Genomic DNA, 19,605 nt, shown 5'->3' with positions numbered 1-19,605 from the left:
GAATTCCCTCTTATGGAATGAACCTTAGGTCAAATCATACATTGATTGGCTATTCCCACAAGTTCTGTGCCATCATTGCCCTAGCATATTTTGTGGATCTAAGGTTTTGTGACTGGGTTGATGGCCACATTTCTCTTTTGGTAGCCTCCAGAGAACCTTCCTGAACCAAAGAGTCTGTAACATAGGGGTGAGGTCCCCATATCGGCACCAGCGTGAATTTTCCATGTCAATGGGTTATTTAGATGTTGTCCTTGAAAATGGGGTCCCACTGTCTGCTTGTAGAGAACAACTTTTTGCTTAGCAGCAACCTGGGCTGTTTGGGGATTTCCATGGGACTCCCTTGGCCAACAACTCAATTGAATGGTATCTAGTCCTACTACCGAACAACTGACCTGAATACAACAAATTGCCAGGTGAGATGCTGTATCCTTCATTCCTAGAAGTCTTAATTAGGAGTTCTTCCTTGACCTCTTCGCTCATGTTCTCACTCCTCCCACTCTTCAACTGGACTTTAGGAACTCAACCCAGTGCTCCACTGTGGGTCTCTGCCTCTGTTTCCATCAGTTGTTGCATGAATGTTCTATAGTGATATTTAAGATATTCATCAATCTAACTACAGGGTAAAACCAGTTCAGGTACCCTTTCCACTATTGCTTAGGGTCTTAGCTGGGGTCATCCTTATAGATTCTGGGGAATTTCACTAGTGTCAGGTTTCTTGCCAGTCCATAATGGGGACACCCACTGGAGCAGTTTACCTGAGCTAATGGGAGCTCCCCAACTTCAGATATACAGGGAAGGAACCAACATGGGACCCTCTAAATGTGGGTGACAGTCATATGGCTGGGGCAGCGTGTGGGGCCACTGGCAGTAGTACCAGGTTTTATCCTTACTGCTTGTACTAGCTTTTGAAGAACCTATTCTCTTTGGATGGACACCTTGCTAAGCCTAGATATAGTAGGGAGAACATTGAACCTTTCCAAAAACAATGTGCATTATCCTCTCTGAGTAGTGGATAGAGGGTGGGTTGGGGGAGAAGGTGGAGGGAATAGAAAGAAGGGAGGGAGGGAGACCTATGATTGGTATGTAAAATGAAAAAAAGATAGTCTATTTTCTTTTTTGTTTTGAAAAAAAATAAAGAATCCCTTCCTTTTAAACATGCAAACAAGTGGTGCTGTCAGGTGTTCAAATAACAAATGTTGCATGTTTATTTTATTGTGGATAGTCTGAAGAAGCCACAGACTACAGACTAAATTTTATTGTTCAGTGATATACAATAATATATTAAAAACAACTAAAAGATATGAGGAGATAGCTTGTTCAATAATATGCTGGCATTGCAGCCACAGGGACCTGAATTTAATCCCCAGAATCCACATTTAAAAGGCCAGTTGTGTGAGTCCATGCTCATAATCCCAGTACTAACAAAGCTCAAAAAGAAAAATATAGGAACTCACTGGTTAGCCATATTAACTTCCTAAATAAGTCTCAGGTCAGTGACAAATTCTGTCTTCAAAACCAATGGGAACAGTTTTTTTTGAGGGAAAACACATACACACACACATACACAGAGGATTGAGTAAAAGCTAAAGGCAAAAGGTTCAGAAGTTCAAGTTTATATTTAGTCCTCTGCTATATAGTGAATTCAAGGCAACCCCAGGATACATTTTTATTTCAATACTTTCATTGTGGATTTTTTTCCCCAGTAACACATTGTTCCATAAATTCAGTCAAATGTCTAATGCACAGACAATTTGGAATATAATTTCATATTTTCTAATTACAAAATAAAACTATTTAAATATGACTAGTATAACTCTTTCAAGCCCCAATTTCTTCTTCTTAAAAATAAGAGTTTATAGGCTAGAGAGATGACTCAGTGATAAGAGTGCTTATTGCTCTTAATACAGGACTTCTTGGTCTAGTTGCCATCACACACATCTAGTGTCTAACAATCTTTTATAATTCCAGATTCAAGCAAGCCAATGTCCCTCTCTGGTCTCTGAATGTGCAAGGTATACAAAAAATCATATAGGCACACACACATACACAAAATAACAAATCTATAAATCATAAAGTAATTATTGAATTAATTAAATACATCAATTAAGTTTTATGAGGGTGCTAGTGAGTTGGTTCAGTAGGCAAAGTGTCTAACATAGAATCAGGAGGACATGATTTAGATCTTTAGTAGCCATTTTAAAAAGACTGATATAGAAGGCACACTTGTAACCCCTGTAGTTGTGAAAAAGAGATAGATAAATTTGTAAAACTTATTGACCATCCAGTCTGTCAAAAATGACAAGCTGTTGGCTAGATGAGAAGCCCTGTCTCAAAAAAAAAGATAGAGAGAAAATGAGGAAAGGAATATAGCCTCTAGGTTCTACATACATCCACACAGACATGCACATCAATCCATACAAACATGTTCACAGAGCCATACCAACAAGTACATATACCACACAACCACATTCAAAACAACACACATAGATGCCAAAATGATAAGAGGGTTATATTGTAGAGGAAATGCACATAAACTATTTTAAAAATATTTAGTACATGGCTAGTAATCAAAGGTGTTTATTACTATAATTCTTGAAATATTTTTTAGTATTTAGTAAGTACAAAGTAATAACTTTGTTACAAAATTTCCCTCTCTTACTAGACTCTTAAGTTTCTCAAAAGTGGACTTCATACCTCTAAGAAATTGGAACAATAAAAATTCACAAGATGCATATGTTAGTCATGTATCAATAACCGGCAAAGCATGTTTTTCATTGTTCTCAAAAATAAATGTGCAAATTTAAAGGTAAAAGGAAAAGAGCCTGATTCTCACAGCTGTGTGTAAAGGTAATAGGGAAAGAGGGGAGAGGGAAAGAGAGATTGAAGATTAGAAGCAAATAAACTTTTTCAATATTCTGATACTTTTATGAAAGAAACTCATAAATTAGAGTATATTAGAATAGAAAGAATAAAATTGCAAAAATTAGTTCAGATTATGTTTTTATGGATCTTAATTGAATACAATGAAAAAGGAACTACAGACTCCTGACTATCATACCAATGTACTGTTGGCAATTACTTTAAGCCAAAAGGTACGGAAAGAGAAACTATATGTGAAAACACACAGTTAAACAAGTTCTGTGGCTTTTATGGCAGACACAGTATCTACTAGCCCTACTTCAGAGCTAAAAGAAAGCACAACACAAATTTGTAGAATTCACATCTATCATCAATATATTCTTTTTTATGTTTATTCTTTTTTTATTTATTTATTAAAAATTTCCACCTCCTCCCCACCTCCCATTTCCCTCCCACTCCACCCATTCCCCCTCCCCTTCCCTCTCCAGTCTTATGAGAAGTCAGGGTGCCCTGCCCTGTGGGAAGTCCAAGGTCCTCCCCGTTTCATCCAGGTCTAGGAAGGTGAGCATCCAAACAAACCAGGCTCCCACAAAGCCAGTAAATGCAGTAGAATCAAAACCCAGTATCATTGTCCTTGGCTTCTCAGTCAGCCCTCACTGTCAACAACATTCAGAGAGTCCAGTTTGATCACATGCTTCCTCAGTCCCAGTCCAGCTGGCCTTGGTGAGCTCCCATTAGATCAGTCCCATCATCTCAGTGGGTGGACGCATCCGTCACGGTCCTTACTTCGCGGTCCTTACTTCCTTGCTCATGTTCTCCCTCCTTCTGCTCCTCATTTGGACCTTAGAAGCTCAGTCCAGTTCTCCAATGTGGGTCTCTGTCTCTATCTCCATCCCTCGCCAGATGAAGGTTCTATGGTGATATGCAAGATATTCATCAGTGTGGTTATGGGAGAAGGCAAGTTCAGGCACTGCCACACCAACTCCAGTGTCGTCTGTGTGACATGATATATGTCATTATGCCGGACAGGAACATTGTGTCCTGTGGGACTAGGCTTCCTGGAGGTCAATGGCAGATGACCCAGTATTGGCGGCCCTTGAGACATAGACAGGTTTCTCGATTAGCTGGCTCTGCAGGATATGGGCTTTGCACAATCTCTTCTATAATAATGATAGTCTTTATATATACAAGACAAGGATCATTCTCCTCAGGAACAGCTCCGAGATAAGGAAGCACAATATGGGAATGCATAAGACTACAGCAGAACCGTTGTCATACCTGGGGTGTATGATGAGCAAGGGAATAGATGGGTTAATGCTGATGGACAAAGACTGTTATATTATACTTTGAACTTTATGGATAGGCTTGCTAGATCCCAACTCCCATGGTGTCTGCTGCATTAGAAGGTACTAAAAAGTATATTTCAGCAGGTGCAGAGAACTGATTAGGTATATTTGGTCACTAGATGAAATGAAGAAAGGGTTAGGAAGAGGAAAGGCCATGATAGCAATAATAAGACAGAAACTTTCTATTGATAAGACCACTTGTCTGAGGTTTATGTTCTCAAGGACAAGATTTTCTCTTCTAAGGATGCTTTATGTCTAACACCTGTCCCTGATAATATGCTTTTCTTAAATATCGCTGATGTGAATAAAGGAAGCTTTCATATTGTGCCAACCAAAGATACATGCATGACCTTCTGATTTGATTTTTGCTTGAATACTATGTAAAGAAAACATGAATTCAGTAAAATCGCAGACAATTCCAACCACTCTCTTGTGTGTTGTGTCTCTCTGTCATTCGCCATACTTGTGCCTTCTATGTACCAAGACCCTGCTTCTCCCATGGTCTGAGTGGCTCCCCTGAGCCAGTCCGTGGCAAGGCACCCTCTACTCTGCTGCCCAAGGAACAAGCTGGGGACATCTCCTTGGACCTGATAACCCCTCTAGTGTCAAGTCCCTTGCCAACCCTAAAATGGCTCCCTTAGTTAAGATATCTACTTTCCTGCTCCCATATCCACACTTCCTCCATCTCAACCAGCCCATTACCCCAAGCTCTCCCCAATCTTCCCCTTCTCCATTCTCTCTCCCCATGTCCCCTAACACCCACCCCACCCAAACCCCCATGCACCCAACTTTGGCCTGGAAATCTAGTCTACTTCCAACATCCAGGAGAATAACTATATGATTTTCCTTGGGTTCTCCTTCTAATTTAGATTCTCTAGGATCATGAATTATAGGCTCAATGTCCTTTATTTATGGCTAGCATCCACTCATGAATGAGTACATACCATATTCATCTTTTTGGGTCTGGGTTATCTCACTCAGTAAAGTGTTTTCTATTTCCTTCCATTTGCATGCAAAATTCATGATGTCATTATTTTTTCCAAAGCTTATTAAATTATAAAAGTTTCCATTTCCGCCCCTCCTCCCAACACTCCCCCCACTCCCTCTCCTCCTCCCTCTCCATCCCTAAGAGCAGTCAGGGTGTCCTGCCCTGTGGGAAGTTCAAGTTCTTCCCCCCTCCCTCCAGGTCCAGGAAAGTGAGTATCCAGAAAGACTGGATCCCAAAAATCCAGTATATGCAGAGGAAACAAGTCCCAGTGTCATTTTCAATGGCTCTTCATAAAGACTCCGGGCCAGCCACATTCAGAGAATCTGGTTGGATCACATGCTCTTTCAATCCCAGTCCAACTGGCCTTGGTGAACGCTCATTAGATCAGTCCCCTGTATTAGTGGGTGATCATACCCCTCGCGGTACTGATTTCCTTTTTCATATTCTTCCTCCTTCTGCTCCTCATTTGGACCTTGGGGGGCTCAGTCCGGTGCTCCAATGTGGGTCTCCATCTGTATCGCCATCCATCATTGGATGAAGGTTCCCTCTGGTCTTGCCTTCTTTGCTCACGTTCTCTTTCCTTCTGCTTCTCGTTTGGACCTAGGGAGTTAAGTCCAGTGTTCCAATGTGGGTCTCTGTCTCTATCTCCATCCATCTCCAGATGAAGGTTCTATGGTGATAAGCAAAATATTCATCAGTATGGTTATGGGCCAAGGCCGGTTCAGGCACCCTCTCCTCTGTCCAGAGAACAAACTGGGGATCTCTCCTTGGACCTGGGATCCCATTTATAATCAAGTCTCTTTTAAACCCTAAAATGACTCCCTTAATTGAGATATATTCTTCCCTGATCCCATATCCATCCTTCCTCCCTCCCCCCCATTCCAGTCCCCCGAGCTTTCGCCATTCCTCCCCTACTCCCTACTCTCTAACCCTCTCCCCTTCCAACAACCCTGCCATCCCTCCATGCACCCGAGGTTACCTGGGACTCTTGTCTATTTCCAGTCTCCAGGAGGATAACTATATGATTTTCTTCAGGCTCACCTTCTTATTTAGCTTCTCTAGGATCATGATTAATAGGCTCAAAGACCTTTAATTATGACTAGAATCCACTTATGAGTGAATACATACCATATTCCTCTTTTTGGGTCTGGCTTACCTCACTCAGTAAAGCGAAGATGTCATTATTTTATACCGCTGAGTAAAACTCTAAAGTGTATATGTGCCACACCTTATTTATCCATTCTTCTATTGAGGGACATCTAGGTTGTTTCCAGGTTCTGGTTATTACAAACAGTGCTGCTATGAACATAGTTGAACAAATGCTTTTGTAGTATGATTGGGCAACTCTTAGGTATATTCCCAAAAGTGGAATTGTGTGATCCTGAGGTAGATTGACTCCCAGTTTCCTGAGAAACCACCACACTGATTTCCAAAGTGGTTGCACAGGTTTGCATTCCCACCAACAATGGATGAGTGTTCCCCTCACGCCACATTCTCTCCAGCATAGGCTATCATTGGTGTTTTTGATTTTAGCTATTCTGACAGGTGTAAGATGGTATCTCAAAGTTGTTTTGATTTGCATTTCCCTGATTGCTAAGAAGGTTGATCATGACCTTAAGTGTCATTTGGCCATTTGAATTTCTTCAGGTGAGAATTCTCTGTTCAGTTCAGTACCCCATCTTTAATTGGATTAATTATAGTTTTAATGTCTAGTTTCTTGAGTTCTTTGTATATTTTCGAGGTCAGACCTTTGTCTGATGTGGGGTTGGTGAAGATCTTCTCCCAATCAGTAGGATGCCATTTTGTCTTACTGACAGTGTCCTTTGCTTTACAGAAGCTTCTCAGTTTCAGAAGGTCCCATTTATTTATTGTTTCTCTTATTGTCTGTGCTCCTGGGGTTCTAAATAGGAAGTGGTCTCCTGTGCCCATGTGTTGTAGACTCCTTCCCACTTTCTCTTCTATCAGGTTCAGTGTGGTCAGATTAATACTGAGGTCTTTAATCCATTTGGACTTGAGTTTTGTGCATGGTGATAAATATGGATCTACTTTCATTCTTGTACAGGTCAATATCTTCTTTAATTATGTGGTGAATCTATCCCTGTTTTCCTAAGCAAATTCTTTGAAAAACTTTATATATGATGCATGAAGTACCAGAGGATAATAAGAGCTAGGTCAAAGCCAAAAGAATTAGAAAAAATGGTTCTGATCTAAGCAATACACATAAAAAGTAGAGATTTTAATAGCAATGAGAAAGCTTTCTAATTTTTTTACATATTAATGGATCCAGAACTGATCTCTTAGCTTATCTTGATTGCCCATAAACTTTTTCCATCTCTAGCACTGATATATGGATTTCAGATTTATTATTCTATACTATATCCTTACTCATTGAAAATCCTATTTTTAATCAATTTGTTTAAAGTTTTAATAGTATCAAATAATCTGTCATTGTTTATTGCTATTAATTTAGTTTTGAACCATAAAATTTCAGCAAATTCACCTAAAATCTCTTATTCTTATTATTACAGTCCAGAAAACAAACTGGCAAACTCTGACTTTGTAATATGATGATTCCATGTGTGATCAGTGTTTTTGTGTTTCCTTAAAGTTTAGGCCCTAGTGATATTCATATGCATTTCTCTGAATAGCCTCAGTTCCACACAAAAAAAAAAGAAAAAAAGAAAAAAAAACATTATTTTTGCCTTTTTGATTCTGGTTTATTCACTAAACTGTGATAATCTCCACTAGTTTTCAGGAAACGTCATACATTTAGAAAGCTCAAAATTGCTGAACATTGATCATTTGTATTGTGAGATTCAGTACACTGTTGGAACACTGTGTTTTGCCTTTGCAAACATTCCTAGATATTAATCCAGATCCCTTTCTGTGTTTTTTTCGTCTTTACTTTTTAGTTTCATCAAACAGGAAGAGACAGCCTGAGTGTTTAATATAAATATGGGTTTCTGTTAAAACTTAGTTGTGATAGTGGCTACTGTTGCCCATGAGCATAGTCTAATATGTCAGTATATAACAGTATTTCCTGCTAAAAAGAATGATTTTTATCTAGGAAAGCACAAAGGACATCAGTTCTCTTTATATGAATATCTTTATTGAAAGTGGATTACTATGTAGGACATCTTTTACCTCCAAGATTCTAAAATCTTAAGTATATGACCAAATTTGTATTATCTATGGTGCCTACAGTCCATGAATTTGAAAGTAAATTTTTTATATGCATGGATTGACAAATGAATATAATACAGAGGAAAATGATATAAATAATATCACAATCAATTTGATCTGAGAGATGATACAAATTATATTTAGCTGTGCCTTTCTGAAGCTCTGATTGAATTGTTACACCCAAGATTTCTCAGCAGATATTGCTTTCATTTCAAAATAAAAAAAAACCTCAATTGTAGGTCTAATGCACTTTTGTATATCATTTTATCACTAAGTAAAATGAGAGGTCTAACGTGAAAATGGGATAGAATAGTGGACAAGCTTATTCATGTCTTTATTGATACACATTTTTCTGAGTTTCTCTTGTAATATCTTAAAGATCTTACTGACTTTTAAGCATTTACAGTGGGAGTACAAGCATAACTTCTTTATTCAGTAGAATTGTGTATAAATTTGAGATTATGGAGTTTTAGTTAGTAGCAACAAATTAAGATATGCTATAAAAATAGTAAATAATCTAAACTTCTAAGAAAAGTTTTATATGAGTGTATATATTTACTTTCTGGGAACCACTTTAAGAAGTCCCCTTCCTGGGCTTTGCCATGTCTCTTATAAGTCAACCATCATTCAAGAAACTGTTACTTAGACTTCTTTGTCTGTAGTTTTTATAATGTCTAAAACAATAAATTATTTGAACAAAAGGTCATATAATTTCTAATCCTTATTTATTTAAAGTAATTAGTCATACTATGCTAGATTTTGCAGATCAGAATTGGGTAAGATATAGGCCATTATCTCATTTTTCATGGAAGTCAATGTTACATGTGAAATCACAGTGCAAACTCTACAACATAAAGAAAAGTGTATATACTAATATTGCTTATAACAATGCAGAAAGTAAATGACGTGATTATTGTTGTAATTACTGTCATTGTTGTTAGTTGTGTACCTTTTGGAGAGTAGGTTTATCCCAAACAAAATAAATATTTTTGTCAACAATAAAATTCCTCATTTTTGCAGAAACTGCTAACCTTGTGATGGGTCTGAAGCTTACCTGGGTAAGGTATAGAGGCACAATGTTTTCCTACATAAAAATGACCAACATATATGATAATTCTGGTGTGAATGTTATTTACAATAGCCACTAAGTGGGAAAAACAGAATTAGCCTAACCATAAAAATGAAGAACCTGGGAAATAAAAACATTAAATCACAGAACAAAGAAATTGCGGAAGTCACTAGAAAAAGCTCCTATACTCATGGATTATTAGAAATAATATCATGAAAATGACTCTCTTACCAAAAGCAATCTATATATTCAATGCAATCCTGAACAAATGCCAGCATCATTGTTTACAGACAAAGAAACAAATTCTGAACATTTATATGGATGTGCAAATAGACAAGAATTGCCTAAGAATCTTGAGGAAAATTACTGTGAGACGAGTTACCATGCATGATTTCAAATTATATTATAGATCCACAATAGCATAAGGACCCACATACTGACAAAAAAAAACTGGCACATAGATCAATGGAACGGAATTAAGGACTGAGGGAAAGACCACAAAACTCTAATTATCTGACTTTTTATGAATATGCCAAAAATGTTCACTGAAAACAAAAAAAAACAAAATAAGCAACACCTACAACAAATGCTTCTATGAAAACTGGATTTCAATATGCAGAAAATGAAAGTAGATCCATACATTTATTATGCACAAAATTGAACTCCAAAAGAATCAAGAAACTAAACATAAAATTTGATACTCTTAAACTTCAAGAAGAAAAAGTAGGGAGTATATCAATTATAGGCACAGGCAAGGACTTTCTGAATCCAGTTCTGTTAGATTAGGGATTATGACAAATCATAGACAAATGGGATCTCATGAAACTTAAAGGTCCTTATAAAGCAACATAATCAACAATCGAGTGAACAGACAGCCCACAGAAAGAGAGAGAATCTTTTCTATTTATACACCCAACAGAGGACCAATGCTTAAACAAGCAAAGAACTCAAAAAACTAAAAACACTTAAAAAAATGAACAATCGTCTTGGCATGGTGGCACATTCCTTTAATCCTAGTACTTGGGGAAGGCAGGGGTAGGAATTCAAGTTCAGCCTTGTCTACACAGCGAGTTCCAGGACAGCTAGAGATACACAGAAAAACCTTTCTTGAAAAAGCAAAAACAACAACAAATAAACAATCTAATTAAAAATAAACAAAGAATTCAAACAGAAACAAATAAAAAAACTATAAAAGGCAAAGAAACAATTTCCAAAGAGCTCAACATTCTTAACCAATAAGGAAATGCAGGACAAAACCACTTTAAGTTTCTATCTCACTCCAGTCAGCATGGTCGTCTTCAGATCGCAAAGTAAATCTCAACAGAAAAACAACTTGGAATACAAAAACACATGCATCTTATCAGATCACCATGGCTTAAAGTTAGAATTCAATAATACAAATTACAGAAAGCTGACAAACTCATGGAAACTAAGTAATGCTCAACTGATTCACTATTAGGTCAAGAAAGTAGATTTCCTAGAATCCAATGAAAATAAATGTACAACATAATACAAACTTATAGAACAATATGAAAACAGTGTGAAGAGGAAAGTTCATAGCAATAAATGCCTACATAAATAATTTGGAAAACTCTCACAGTAGTGACTTAACAGTGTACCTGAAAACTCTAGAACAAAAAGAAGCAAACTCATCCAAGAGGAGTAGATAATGGAAAATAATCAACTTGAAGGCTGAAATCAATAAAATAGAAACAAGGAAAATAATACAAAGAATCAATGAAACAAATAGTTGGTTCTTTGAGAACATTAACAAGATAAACAAACCCTGAAAACCCTTATCCAAACTAACTAAAATGCAGAGAGAGACTTCAAATAAACAAAATGAGAAATGAAAAGGAGGACATAAGAAATGACATTACGGAAATCCAGAGAAGCATTAGGTCATACTTTAAAAACCCATTCTCCATAAAATTTGAAACTTTAAAGAAATATACAATTTTCTGCAGTTATGTTTTGTTTGTATTTTAACAAATAAAGCATGCCTGGAGATCAGAGAGAATGCATAGCTAAGCCACTAGAGGCCATTGAGTTGTGGCATATACCTTTGATCCCAACACTCAGGAGAAAGAGGTAGAGATATCTCTGTTAGTTCAAAACCACTCTTGGCTACACAAGGTTGAATCTGTCTAAAAGAGAAACAGAGCTCACACAAAGGTGTTCCCAGCATTGGCAATCCTAGCACTGGGAAAGTAGAGTCAAGAGTGATATGGCTGTGTGCACAGTGGGATATAAGGCAGAAGGAAACAGGACTTCAGTGCAGTCTGAGGAGCAATGCAGTCTAGGGAGTCAGTATGAGCATTGGTAAAAGTGAAAACTCTCTAATAGCTAGCCTATCTGCTTCTCTGATCCCTCAGCTTTTACCCCCTAATATCTGACTCTAAGTTTTTATTATTAAGACCAATTGCAATTTGTGCTACAATTTTCTATATAAATACAACTTACTAAAATTAAATCAAGACCAGATAAACCATTTAAATAGTCCTACAAAGGACATAGAAACAGTAATTAAAAGTTTCCCAAACAAAGAATCCCAGGGCCAGATGGTTTCACCTCAGAAGTCTACCAGATTTCAAAGAAGAGCTAAGACTAATGCTCCTCCAATTGTTCCAAACAGCAGAATTGGAGGGAATATTGCCAAACTCCTTTTGTGAGGCTAGTTAACCTGATACCCAAACCACACTAAGACACAACAAAGAGAATTACAGACCAATCTCCCTCATGAACACTCAGTAAAATACTGGCAAACCAAATCCAAGAACATATTTTTTAAAAAGTCATCCACCATGATAAAATTGGATTTATTCCAGAGATTTAAGAATGGTTCAACATAGAGAAATATGTCCCTGTAATACACCATAAAAACAAACTGGAAGAGGAAAAAACACATGATCATCTAACTAAATGTTTAAAAATCCTTCAAAAAAATCCAACTCCACTTCACGTTAAAGGTCTTGGAGAGATAAAGGATACAAGGAATGTTCCTAAACACAATAAAGGCAATTTACAGCAAGCTGACAACAGCCTACATCAAACTAAATAGAGAGAAATTAAATATGTTTTCACTAAAATCAGGAAAAAGACAAGGCTGTACACTCTCTCCATATCTATTCAATATAGCTCAAATTTCTAACTAAAGAAGTAAGTCAACTAAAGGAGATCCAGGGGATACAAAATGAAAAGAAAGAATTAAAACTTTTGCTATTTGCAGATGTTATAATAGTATACAAAAGTGTCCCAAAAATTAAATCACAGAACCCCTACAGGTGGTAAACACATTCAGTGATGTGACTAGATATTGGATTAACTCAATAATAATAATAATAAACTCAGTAGCTCCTATATATAAATGACAAACTGAGAAAGAAATAAGGGAAACAAAACTCTTTATAATAGACACAAATAACATAAAAGATCTTAGGATAACTCTAACCATAGAAGTGAAAGACCTGTATGACAAGAAGTTAAAGTCCTTGAAGAATGAAATTGAAGAAGATATTAGAACAAAGAAATATCTCTCATTCACTTATACAGGTAGGGTCAACATAATAAAAACGGCTATCTTACCAAAAGCAATCTACAGATTCAATGGAATCCCCATCAAAATACCAACATAATTCTTCACAGACTTTTAATGAACAAATCTCAACTTCATATGAGAAAACAAAACAAAAAACAGTATAGTTAAAATACTGTACAATAATGGAACTTCTGGAAGCATCACCATCCCTGAGGTAAAGACTTATTGCAGAGCCATATGAATGAAAACAATTTGGTATTGTCATAAAAACAGACACATGATGCAATTGAATTGAATTCAATACCCTGACATTAATCCCAACACCTATGAACACTTGATTTTGACAAAAAGCCAAAACTGTAAAACTCCTACACCAGAAAGCATTTTTAACAAATGGTAGTGGCATAACTGGATGTCAACATGTGGAAAATTGCAAATTGATCCATATCTATCGCCATGCACAACATGAACCAAAGACCTCAATATGAATCCATGTACAATGAATCTCATAGAGGAGAAAGTGTGAAATAGCCTTGAATGCATTGGTATAGAAAATACTTCATAAATATAATACCAATAGCACAGACACTGAGTAATAATCAATGGGAACTCCTGAAAGTGAATATCTTCTGTGTGGCAAAGGATCAATAAGATAAAAGAGCAGCCTTCAGAACACAAAAAGATCTCCACAAACCACAGATCTGATAGCGGGCTGATCTCCAAAATATATAAAGAACTCAAGAAACTAGGCATCAAAATAAAAAATAATCAAATTTAAAAGTGGGGTAAGATGTGCTGAGATATACCATCTTACACCTGTCAGAATGGCTAAAATAAAAAAAAATTAATGAGAGCTTATGCTAGAGAGGATGTGGAGTAAGAGGAAACTCATCCATTGCTGGTAGGAATGCAAACTTGTGCAACCACTTTGGAAATCAATGTGGTGATTTCTCAGAATATTGGGAGTCAACCTACCTGAGGATCCAGCAATACCACTCTTGGAAATATACCCAAAAGATGCTCAATCATACTACAAAAGAATTTGGTCAACTATGTTCATAGCAACATTATTTGTAATAGCCAGAACCTGGAAGCAACCTAGATGCCCCTCAATGGAAGAATGGATAAAGAAAGTGTGGCAATCTGAATACTCAGCTGTAGAAAGGAGTTGCGGGGCAGGCCTGCTTTTCGCCTCACCTTTAGGCAAGTTCAGCAGTCCTCTCTCTGTGGGTTCTCTGGGTCCAGTTTATATAACAGTCCAGGCAAGAGCAGTTTCTTGCCCAAAATGGCTATCAAACTCCATAAGGAGCCTCTCCGATGCCCATCTTCCTCTTGAAGTAGATTGGTGCTGCCAGGAGCAGACGTGTCTCATTGTCATGAAAAGCCCTAAGTTATTAAAACATTAAATGCCATGTTCTGTAGTCTTTGAAAGATATGAAGAATGCATATCTGAAATATATCTATGCACATCTAGAAAATCAAACTAACATTACTACAAGCTTGACTATTATCAATGATTATCCATTAACAATCTATATTTTTAATTATACATTACATTTTTAAATGAACTACACAATCACAATACCTCAATCAAGATCAGAAATATATATACATATAACAAAATTGACCTTAAAATCCATACCAATGAAATTATTCATATCTATATCATATCCCCCTTTAAATGTAAAAGAACATTTATAAACAATATTTGGGAATATGGACGTAGTTATTTCTCTCCAAACTTCTTCCTGCTGTATAGGGGCTCTGTTAATCAGGTCTTTCACAGTAAACCTGTTTGCTAGCTTCGTCTCAGTTGATAGTTGAATGAAGTAATTTTTTGAGGGTGTTCACAGCAACCTTTCAGGAGGACGTGGTCTATCATACCATATTGGGATAGAAGCAATCCACAGGGTCTCATCCTCTGTGAAAACAAAAGAAGAACCTCCTTTCCAAAGTATCATATCCTTAGTTCCAAATTCAGAAGTCAAGGTATTTTTAACATATCTATCTTGGATTAGTTCAGCAGCATTCATAAACAAATATCTTTTAGCAGCTGTTGCTCCTTCCTCATCATTCAAGCAATTCAAAGAGAGCATAATAGCATACAGTATCAAGATTCTCTGTTTATTTTCCATCTTTATTTTAACCTCTATTTCTTTTATTTTTATTTTTCCTTTTTGAGACAGGTTCTCTGTATATCTTTGTCCTGGAACAACTCTGTAGAACAGGCTGTCCTTGAACTCACAGAGATCCTTCTGTCTCTGCCTCCCCAGTGCTGGGATAAAAGGTATGTGATACCACACCTTGAACTCAGAGAGATCTGTCTGTCCCTGACTCCCAGGCATTTGGATTAAAGGTGTGCACTACCACACCTTGAAGTCACAGAGGTCAATCTACCTCTGCCCCTTGAAGTCACAAAGGTCAATATACCTTTGCCTCCCAGGCATAGAACTCTCTTACTTAAACAAAAGGGGGAGGTGTTGTGGGAGTAACTTCCGCTGCCTCAACCAATAGTCGCTGAAATACAAGCCCACAGTGCAGCGGGGAGCGACTTCCACTCCATCAGCCAATAGCTGCTGAAATACCAGTCCACTGGGGCGTGGTATATTTCTCTTTTAAAAAGAGAAGCAGATCCAGATCAGGCCCTCTTGGTTCCGGCTCTTGGTTCCGGTGCTTGCTCCTGGCTCCTGCTCCCGGCTCCTGTGACTAGGCTCCCTTCCTGACGGTTTATGGTGTATGTAAGTTTTACCCCCCAAAATAAATAACCCCTTAAAACATAACTGGTGTGGGATTGATTCGCCGATACTCAGCAGAAAAAAAAACAATGACATCTTGAATTTTGCATGCAAATGAATGGAAATAGAAAACACTATCCCTACTAAGGTAACCCAGACCCAAAAAATATGAGTTTGGTATGTACTAACTCATTAGTGGATACTAGCCATAAGCAAAGGACATTGTGCCTATAGTTCATGATCCTAGAGAAGCTAAGCAATAAGGTGAATATAAATAGACCCACCTGGAAATTGGAAGGAGACAAAATTGCCTGACAAAATTTAGGAGCATGGGGGTGCAGGGTAGAAGGAAGAGGAGAAGTGGAAGAGGAGGAGAAAAGAGATTTGGAGAGCTTGAGGGAATGGGATAGTTGAGAGGGAGGAAGGACAGATATGAGAACAAGAAAAGAGATATCTTGATTGAGGGACCCATTTGGGGATTAGGAAGAAACCTGGATCTAGAAAAATTCCCAGGAATCCACAAGTATGACCCCAACTAAGACCCTAAACAACAGAAGACAAGGTGCCTTTACTGGCCTTGTCCTGTAGTCAGATTGATAATTGAATAAGGACACTTAAAAGAAATCACACACTAGACCAGAATTGAGAAAATAAATGGTTATTTATTTAGGGGTAGACTCACAAATCAGAATCTTCTGCTGGAACAGAGATCAGAAACTGAAATCTACAACTCAAACAGAGAGGCCAGAAAAGAGACCGAACACAAGCTTTACATCAGCATATATAATATAAGATGCCAGGCCCCAGTGGGCGGGAAACCACTCTCTGTAAGACTTCCTACAGCACCTCCCCATTTTGTTTAAATAAGAGAGTTCTAAGCCTAATACAAGATTATATAAAATAAAAACAAATGTATTCAATAATTATCCTATCCTAACTAGTTTAAGTATTGTATAATAACTTGGCCAAGTCATGAGAGGAAAGTAACTACAATTATCTAGTCTTGAACCCCGTTGAAGAGCTGAGAAGGGAAATAATATTACTAGAGTAAGCAGGATGTGCAATCAAACAACTTCCAAAATGTGTAACAAATGACAGAGACAACTGGCTACCTGGGCAACCACCCAAAGTCTCATTTGCAATGTTGAAGCTACCAACTTAGGCTAAGGCCTAGAATGACTGACAGATCATTTTTAGAGGCAGGAAATTTTTCAAAACCATCTTACCCTGCCTTGGCAAGATTTGACAGTCCTGCTTATCCATTTCCAGATACTAAGAATCTTGTCAGTGGTAGAGGCATGGGTATTTCTTTGCCCAAAGGCCAGTTTTGCTAAGAAGAAAACAAGCTCCAATTGGAGTGTTTTTGGTGTTCAACAATCTCTCAGGAATAGATCGGTGCTGCCAGGAGCAATTATGTCTCACTTCAACAGAACCCTAAGTTAGTTAAATGCCATATTCTGTAGCTATTTGAAGTAGTTGAAGATTACCTAATTATGCAGAATATAATCTCTATGTATCTAAAGAAACTGATTAGTCTAATTATAAGTATGACAAACATAGATAACTATTGATCTATAATCCTTAATACCTACATAACTTAAAGACTAACTTCATTTTAGAATATTATACAATAATCAATTGTGTGACAAATGAGGACAAACACCTCAAAATATAAACAATATATAACTATCTTGATAAGAGGTGGAAATGTATATTGCACTATGATAAATATATATCAATATATAAAAATGGTTTTAAGCAGAGGTAGAAGCATGCATGCATATAATATTCAATATAATTTAATTTGTACTAGTAAGCAAGAATCTATACCAATGTAATTGGCTATAAATAATAACTCACAAATATTCACTCTATTACTCTTATTATTAGTGTGAGTAAGCTCATACTAATATATTATCCCACCCAATTTCTCCCCACATTTTTTTCAAAGAGATCCCTGAGCCTATAAAATTTTCCCCCCAAATCCTCAACCATACCAATTATAATCAACCCCTAAATGATTGCCCTAACTCTGAGGACAAACTGTTGGAAGAGGGGACATCGTCTGCTAGAATTACTTCCAGCTGTCATTGGGCAATGTTCTTCTATAGGATCCTGTGAAAGTAAAATGATGGTTAAGTTCCAAGATTAATGTCTGGTATAATTGCAAATAGTCTCTGAGTGTTTGGTGGGGTATTTCTGAGTTTCCTATTGGGAGGTCTGGCCAGAATTTTGTAAAAAAGTATACCATTTCAGCTAACCAAGTTGGGGTCTATACCTGCTAATTGATGAAGTCTCAATTTACCTTTTATAATTAATTCAGAGACTGTTTTCACATAAGTTTTTTAATTTTTTGCTTTGTTTATGTGGTAAAAAGAATAATTCTAAGGTAATATCATCCCTCTGCATTAAAATTCCTGTAGGAGAAATTCTGGAAAGCAATATGACTAGAATATAATTAAGATTTGAATTCACTCGATCCACATGTGCCTCGTGTAATTTTTCATCAACGATTGTCAGTTCTTTTTCTGCTTCTGCAATTAATTCTCTGAGATTATTTAAGTCTTTATCACCATCTAAGGTTTTGTTTAAGTGAATTAATAAATCAGGTGCTATCCCAACAGCCGGTCGTAGACTGGAAGTGTTTTCTAACAATCTTTGAAAGTCATTAAGAGTCCTCAACCAGTCTCTCTGAATTGGTGGCTTTTGTGTCCTAATTTTCTGCAAACCTATTTTATAACATAGGTAACTGACAGACTCTCATCTCTGTATTTTTTCAATAGCAATTTTTAATCTCCATTTTGGCAAAACTTTTTTTACTTCTTCAAATAGTCTTTCCAAAGTATCCATGTTTGAATCAGATAGCAAAATGTGATCAATGTAATGGTAAATTATAGACTTAGAAAATTATTTATATATTATTTCCGATGGTTGACTTACAAAGTATTGGCAAAATATGAGGCTATTGAGCATCTCTTGTTGGAGGAGAGTCCATTGATATTGCCTAGTAGGCTGAAAATTATTATAAGTAGGCACCATGAAGGCAAATTTTTCTCTATCCTTTTCTTTTAAAGGTATAGTGAAGAAACAATCTTTCAAATCAATAGCTGTAAGAGGCCATCCTTTTGGTAATAGAGAAGACAGAGGGACTCCAAACTGTAGAGGGTTGATCATCTGAATTACCTTATCGACAGCTCTTAGATCTATCACCTTTCTCCATTCACCAGATTTCTTTTTTACAACAAATACAGGAGAATTCCAAGGGCTGGTTGATTCTTCAATATGGTGAGCATCTAATTTCTCTTTTACCAGCTGTTCTAAAGCCTACAACTTATATTCAGTTAGAAGACATTGCTTAACCCATATAGACTATTCAGTTAACCATTTTAAAGATAGGGCTGTTGGTACCACTCAAGGTTTTCAAGTTGATTTTTTTTTCTCGTACAGCTTGAATGGCTGGTGACCTTTGTGTATAGTACCTTATAATATCCTTCACAGAATTATGAGTTCCTGGGACTGTAGAAATGTTAATATGGGTATTCCATTGCTGTAGCAGGTCACAATCCCATAAATATATTGCAATATTAGCCACATATGGCCTCAGCTTCCCTCTTTGACTTTCTGGCCCACTGTAATCAACCTATCTCATGCTTTGTTTAACTTGAGATATAATTCCAATTCCTAGTAATTGAACATCTGCCTCTTGAAGAGTCCAATTTGGATGCCATGATTCTGGAGTAATGATACCCACATCTACACCTGTGTCTATCAAATCAACAATTACAATGCCATTTATATGCACCCTTAGCTTTGGTCTTTGATTATTTATAGACGTCTGGCAGAATATGTTTCTTATTTCCTCTTGGAAATTTTGACTTATCCTCCAT

The sequence above is a fragment of the Myodes glareolus genome, chromosome X (genome assembly GCF_982192425.1).
Source record: "Myodes glareolus chromosome X, mMyoGla1.1, whole genome shotgun sequence".
In the NCBI taxonomy this organism is placed as follows: domain Eukaryota; kingdom Metazoa; phylum Chordata; class Mammalia; order Rodentia; family Cricetidae; genus Myodes; species Myodes glareolus.
The sequence above is the reverse complement of the archived record's forward strand: the minus strand, read 5'-3'. Positions refer to the sequence as shown.